The following is a 6,438-nucleotide window of genomic DNA, read 5'->3' as shown; positions in this document are numbered from 1 at the left end:
ATTTGGCAACACATGGGATCTGAAGGTGGAGTAAATGAGAAGAAAATTTTTAGGACTAAGGAAAAAAAATAGAAAATGCTGGCAATAGAATTAATAGAATTACATTAGGAAAAAAGGAACAAACCCATATTCAGAGAAAGAAACTCTAGTTTTGTCTTCTAAATGTTTTTATTTCCCCTTATAAAAAATAGAAAAATAGCCAGGTGTGGTGGTGCACACTTGTAATCCAGCATTTGGGAGGCATGGGGCGGGGTCACAGTTTGTGGACAGCCTCAGCTACTACTTAGTGAGGCCCTTCACAACTCAGAAAGACCCTGTTTCAAACATAAAAAGGACTAAAAATTAGAGCTGAGGGTGTAGCTCGGAGGTAGAATGCCCCTGAGTTCCATCCCCAGTACTGCAAATAAATAAATAAATAAATAATTTCTAGTTCTGCTATGGGTATCACCTGAACGCAGGTCTCTTTGCCCCCTCCCACCCCCTCCCCTCCTTCACCCCCTGGGCGATGAGTGATGCTGGAGACTCTGCAACCATCCCTATGGTGACCACACAGGTGAAGTTGGGGGCTGCAGTCATCAAGGTGGGGGCAGTGGGCTTCTCTGTCCCCACCAGGGCCAAGAGCTCCAGGCCTTTTTCAACCTTTTGGAGGACAGTTTTTTCCAGGAATTTCTCTCCAAAGACCCCTGCTTCCAGATTTCTGATAAGTACCTCCTGGCCATGGTGCTGGTCTACTTCCAGCATGCCAAGTGGATGCTCCGGAAACCACAGCAGCCTGTTCTTGGCACTGTTCCTTGCAAATGACATGGAGGAGGACGTGGAAGAGCCCAAGTGTGAGATTTTTCCTTTGGGCACTGGGAGAAGGGTGGTATACCAGGGTGGGGAAGTTCCTGAGGCAGAAGGATGTGCTGTGGGTGTGCATAGACTTCAGGGCCACCGTGAGCTGCAGGTGCTGTGAGGAGGTTATGGCCAAGGAGCTGACCCACTGGGCCTGGACTTGGGAGCAGCACCCCTATCAGGGTGGGATTAGGAGGGGCTTCCCTCTAGCTGGGCCCCCATTTCCCTGGGGCTTTGGCTGTTTGCCCCCTCACTGTGGCCAGTGTGGTTGCCGCTGCCCCACCACCAAGTCATCCAGGCGCCCTCCCCTGATCTCTGAGTGCTGTTGCCACTATCACTCACATTGCCACTTGATGGTCAGAGACCTCCGGGGCCAGGATCTCCTCCTCATCTGGCCCCCGCAGGAGCCAGGCACATACACCCTCCACATCTTCTTTAAGACTTCACCACGTCCTGAGCACTGACCTCAACAGGGTGAAGAGCGCTAGCCTGCCAGCATGCCACTGACCAAGCTCCACTGCTGAGTCCCTGCCTGGCCTCCCACCTCTGAGCCTCAGGCCTGCAGCACCGCGCCCACCCCAGCACTTTCCCAACCTGCAACTGGTACCCAATCTGGTCTTGACCCCTTTAATAACTGTGTCCACAGAACATTGTCTGCTTAAAAAAATAATTTCTACTTTGTCTCTTGTGCACTGGGACATTGATAAGAGACAGTGACTTAGATCTGCAAAGGGGGCCAAGTCAATAATTTTGAAGCAAACCAAGTCCTAATGTAGGTTTTATCTCATAAGAATAGGATCCAGTAGGATCCAATTCATGGGCTTATTATCATTTACAGTGTTTATTTCATGAGACTATAACAGGTGAAAAAATTGCCTTCCATATGTCTCCAAATATGGCCATATGGAAAAATAATTTGAGAGACGGGTGTGGTGGTGCATGCTTGTAATCCAAGCATTTGGGAAGCTGAGACAGGAGGATCATGTGTGGTAGACAGCCTCTGCTACTACTTAGTGAGGTCCTTTGCAACTCAGCGAGACCCTGTTTTAAAATAAAGAATAAAATTAGGGCTGGGGATATAGCTCAGAGATCGAATGCCCCTGGGTTCCATCCCCAGTACCAAATAAATAAACAAACAAACAAATAAATAAATAAATAAGAAAAATAATTTGAGAACCCAGGAAAAGCTTTAGCAAGTCTAACAATCCTAGAATCTTCCTTTTCCTAGTCTCCACAGCATTGCTGTCGCAGATTACAGTTTCAAGCAACACACCTGTCAGGTACCATTTCCGTATTCCTTGAACTTGGAGTAGGGTGAGTCTGTACAAGCATTGACAAGGCAAACTTAGACCATAACAACTGTAGTCTCACAGCAAAGTTTTTAAACTAATTTGCAATTTGTTAGTAGGTCTTTTGTTACTTAAAATATTCTTACAAAATTCTGTGGGCAGGATCCTTGGAGTTGAGATCATACTCAGAAGCTCTGGTGATTGCTGAGTCCTGGAGCAATGTCAAGTACTGGGCAATGTGCCTCTGCATTTGTGGGCTGCATTATCAACCTGTTACATTCTTAGGAAACCACAGGCTTGCTACAGTTTATTAGGGAAGTCAACCCATAAGTATATGACTGCTAAACTACTGCTCAGACATCTGGGAACATATGCCAGCTCCAATCTTCCTAAACATGCACCATGAATCTGTATCTGAACCAGTCAACCAATAGGCTTACATTCCCAATCTATCCCCTTACAGTAGGAAAATGGAGCCTTCTGGAGGCTTTGGACTAGGGATCTCACTCTCCCTGGCAATAACTTGATGAATTACTGTTGTACTTGGACAGCCCTGCCTACTCTCACCACCTGTTTTAGACAGCACATGACTGACTCATAGAAAAGAGCAGAAAACTGCACGATGGCTGTAGAACATCCTGCACTCCTCGGGTCTTTGTATGGAAAGCTCCTTCTTCTCTGCTGGAATAGATAAACAGACCCAATGAGAAGGCCATCAAGATTTGCTAAAAGATAAACTTTTTTTTTGGTGGTACTGGGGTTCCTGGAAGCCCTTCTACCTCTGGGCTACACTCCCAGACCTATTTGTATATTTTTATTTAGAAACAGTGTCTCCTAAGCCAGCGCGTGCGGCTGGCTTCGAACCTGCGCGATCCTCCTGTCTCCGCCTCCCAAGCGCGGGGATTACAAGCGTGCGCCACCACGCCCGGCAAGATAAACATTTTAAAATATCAAAATATCCCCTAAATATACTAGTTAACAAGAATGTGGGTGCAAAAAATAGTTAAGTCACTTATAGCTTGATAATCTAATTAGCTATGCCCAGGAGGGAAGAAGCCTGAAAGAACCCACACCAACAAAGGTGTACTGTAGGCCTCATCAAGGGGGCCAATGACTGGGTATTGTCATGACTTCCGTGGTATCTCCACATGGCTCTCATTCTCAGGAACAGTGACAATGTGTCATGCTATGGCTCTGTGCCTCCTTGGTCTGCTCTCATAGTTTGCATTCTGACTCAGCACTCTCTACTACATGTTCAGTCTCTGTGGACTCTGCTCAACCTTCACAAAGACTTCACTTAGCACACCTCATTTCTTGAAGGTGGCACAAATGTTCCTTGATCCTCTTTCTACCCACTACTCCTCCATAGCAGGGCAGATGAGCCCAGCTAACTTGGGATATGTCAACCTTCATTTACTAACTGTTGTAAGGCCTCCATTTATCCACCTGTAAATTAGAGACAATCATGGAACAACGATAACATCAACAACAACAAAAATGAATTAGGTGACTTGTTTAGGCTTGGGAAAGAGAGGTTTTTTTTTTTGGTGGTGGTACTAGGGTTCCTGGAAACCCTTATACCTCTGGGCTACACTCCCAGACCTATTTTATATATTTTTTAAATTTGGAAACAGGGTCTCTTAAGCCAGGTAAGCTAGCTTCAAACCAGCACAATCCTCCTGTCTCCGCCTTCCAAGTGCAGGGATTACAAGCATGCACCACCATGCCAGGTAGAATTTTTTTTTTAAACTATGTTACCTCTTATAGGAGAGTCCTAGGTTAGGAATTCATTCAGGCTTAGAGAAAACCCCCTAGACGCATATACATTGTGTGTGTGTGTGTGTGTGTGTGTGTGTGTGTGTGTGTGAGTGTTTCAATCCCCAATCTGTTGTCAAATAAAATACATGGGTGTGTTATGACTCTAAGGACTCTGGAGTAATCCCCAAAGACCTTTGTATCTGTTACATTTCACTGAAGGATCATATACTGTGAGAGATACTGGGATATTGCTAGTTCTTCTTCCTTTCATTTACTGTTAGGGAAAAAAATTGAAGCTCTGACTCTACTCTGGTGTGGTGGACATTTCTTTGCCTGCTGACTATCTCCACGGCACTTATACCAACAGACCACTTTTCTTTTGAACTTTCACCATCTCCTTACCTGGTCTGAAGTGACTGTCTTCAGGCCTGGACCTGGAAAATCAGAGGGATAGTGATTGGTTCAGAGGTAGGCATGTGCTTCTAGCTTTGCCAATGAAAATAAGCCCTGAGACTGTCAAACTATAGGGAAAAGGGTGTATATTTCACAGAGTTGCTGAACTGATAGATGAATAAAACTAACATAGTAGAAGGCATAGTGGCAGGTTGAGAGGAAAAGAGGCAATGAGAGTGTCCTTCATGCACTGATGAAGACCTCAGCCAAGCTGCCTGAAATCACCCACTGGAATTTCTATTTACACAAATCAATAAATGCTGAGTTTTTTTAAGCCAGCTTAAATTGGACATGTATTTTATTACCATAATGTTTGGGACTAATACACCTGGTTTAGTAAGAAATTCCCATATCTCATATTTTCCACATAGCTACTATCTCTTTGTATTTTAGACTATATCAACTCATATTAATTGAACTCATGAACAATTGAACCCCAAAGCCAGTAGATGACAGGAAATTATTAAAAGTAGAGCATAAATGAACAAAATAGAGAATTAAAAATACAGAAAATCAACAAAACTAAAAGCTGGTTTCTTGAAAAAATTAACAAGATAGATAAACCACTAGCCAATCTAACTAAAAAAGAGAGAATCAACCCAAATTATGAATATAAGAGATTAAAAAGGAGAAATTTCTACTGACTGTAGAAATCCAGAGGATTATCAGAAACTGTTTTGAAAAACTATCTGGAGGAAATCAACAACTTCCTAGATAAATACAACCTTCCTAAACTGAGTCAAGAAGATATAGAACACTTAAACCAACCAATAACAATCAAAGAGATTGAAACAGCAATAAAGAGCTTACCATCAAAGAAAAGCCCAGGACCAGATGGTTTCCCAAGTGAAATCTATCAAACCTTTATAGAAGAGCTAACCCCAATACTCCTCAAACTATTTCACAAAATAGAAAAAACAGGGACTCTCCCAAATACATTCTATGAAGCCAACATCACACTAATACCCAAACCAAATAAAGACAGTGCAAGGAAGAAAAACTACAGACCTATATCTCTGATAAACTTGGATGCAAAACTATTAAACAAAATACTAGCAACACGCATTCAAAACCACATAAAGAAAATCATACACCATGACTATGTAGGGTTCATCCCAGGGATGCAAGGAACATATCTCAACATTATTAAGGCAGTCTACAATAAGCCCACCACCAACATCATATTAAATGGGGAAAAACTTCAAGAATTCCCCCTAGAAGCAAGGAAGATGGAGACCAAGAAAAGCAACATTTAGGAGTCCTGCTAAAACTTGATCTCTATTGCCACAAAATCAGTACTTTTCATAGCCAGAAAACAGTAGCAACAGAGAAATAAAAAATGTAAACATAAGGGACAGAGGAAAAAAAGACTAGAAGAACAACTAGAGACCAGAAAGAAATCAGTCCTGCAATGAGGTGGCGAAGTGATGCCAGCACCAATTTCCCTCACAGCACCAGACTCCAGAGAGGAAAGGTAAACAAGGAGCTGAAGTGAGCAGCTGAGGATCATTCTGGTGTAATTCAGTTCTTTCAGCGCAAAGAACAGCTAAAACTCTTAGTGGTCAAGCTCATCACACCTTCCAGGGACTCAGAACAGAGCTCAAAACCAGAAAAAAATATGCCAGCCTCATGACCGAGGGTGTGGCAGCAGCGCCATATTGCCAGCAGCACCAGCCTTATGGCCCAGGGTGTGGCAGTGGTGCCATATTGTCAACAGTGAGTTCACCGCACCCCGTGCCAGCTCCTGATCCGCGTGCACAATAATTGTGAGTAAAATTATAGCCCCTAAAGGAGAAATCCCTATACTGCACTCCCAGGGACAATTGATTAGACCCCGTGGAGAATAGAATCTCGCTCATAGAAGAAGATCTCTCCAAAATGAATGGATAATTTCTAACTTAGAAAAAAAAATCAGACAGCAGGAATCTGACATTGAAAAATTATAGGCCCATTTTAAGAGAGCTAACCTAAGAATAACTGGAATAGAGGAGGGAAAAGAAGGTGAAACCAAAGGGATAAATAATCTCTTCAAGGAAGTAATAGCAGAAAAATTTCCAAACATAGAGCAAGAGGTTGATTCACAGGTCCAGGAAAATTATAGAAC

General features: G+C 43.2%; 1 pseudogene across 1 annotated transcript; it reads left to right on the top strand.

Annotated features, from left to right (window-relative positions):
- The first annotated feature begins 505 nt into the window (after positions 1-505).
- On the top strand, positions 506-1,298 carry LOC308265071 (speedy protein C-like; annotated as a pseudogene). The gene has a single exon. The product of its transcript is annotated as a speedy protein C-like (transcript).
- The last annotated feature ends 5,140 nt before the right edge of the window (positions 1,299-6,438 follow it).

The sequence above is a fragment of the Muscardinus avellanarius genome (genome assembly GCF_963383645.1).
Source record: "Muscardinus avellanarius genome assembly, chromosome: 7".
Lineage (NCBI taxonomy): Eukaryota > Metazoa > Chordata > Mammalia > Rodentia > Gliridae > Muscardinus > Muscardinus avellanarius.
Note: the sequence above shows the minus strand (reverse complement) of the source record. Positions and strands in the feature narration are given on the sequence as shown.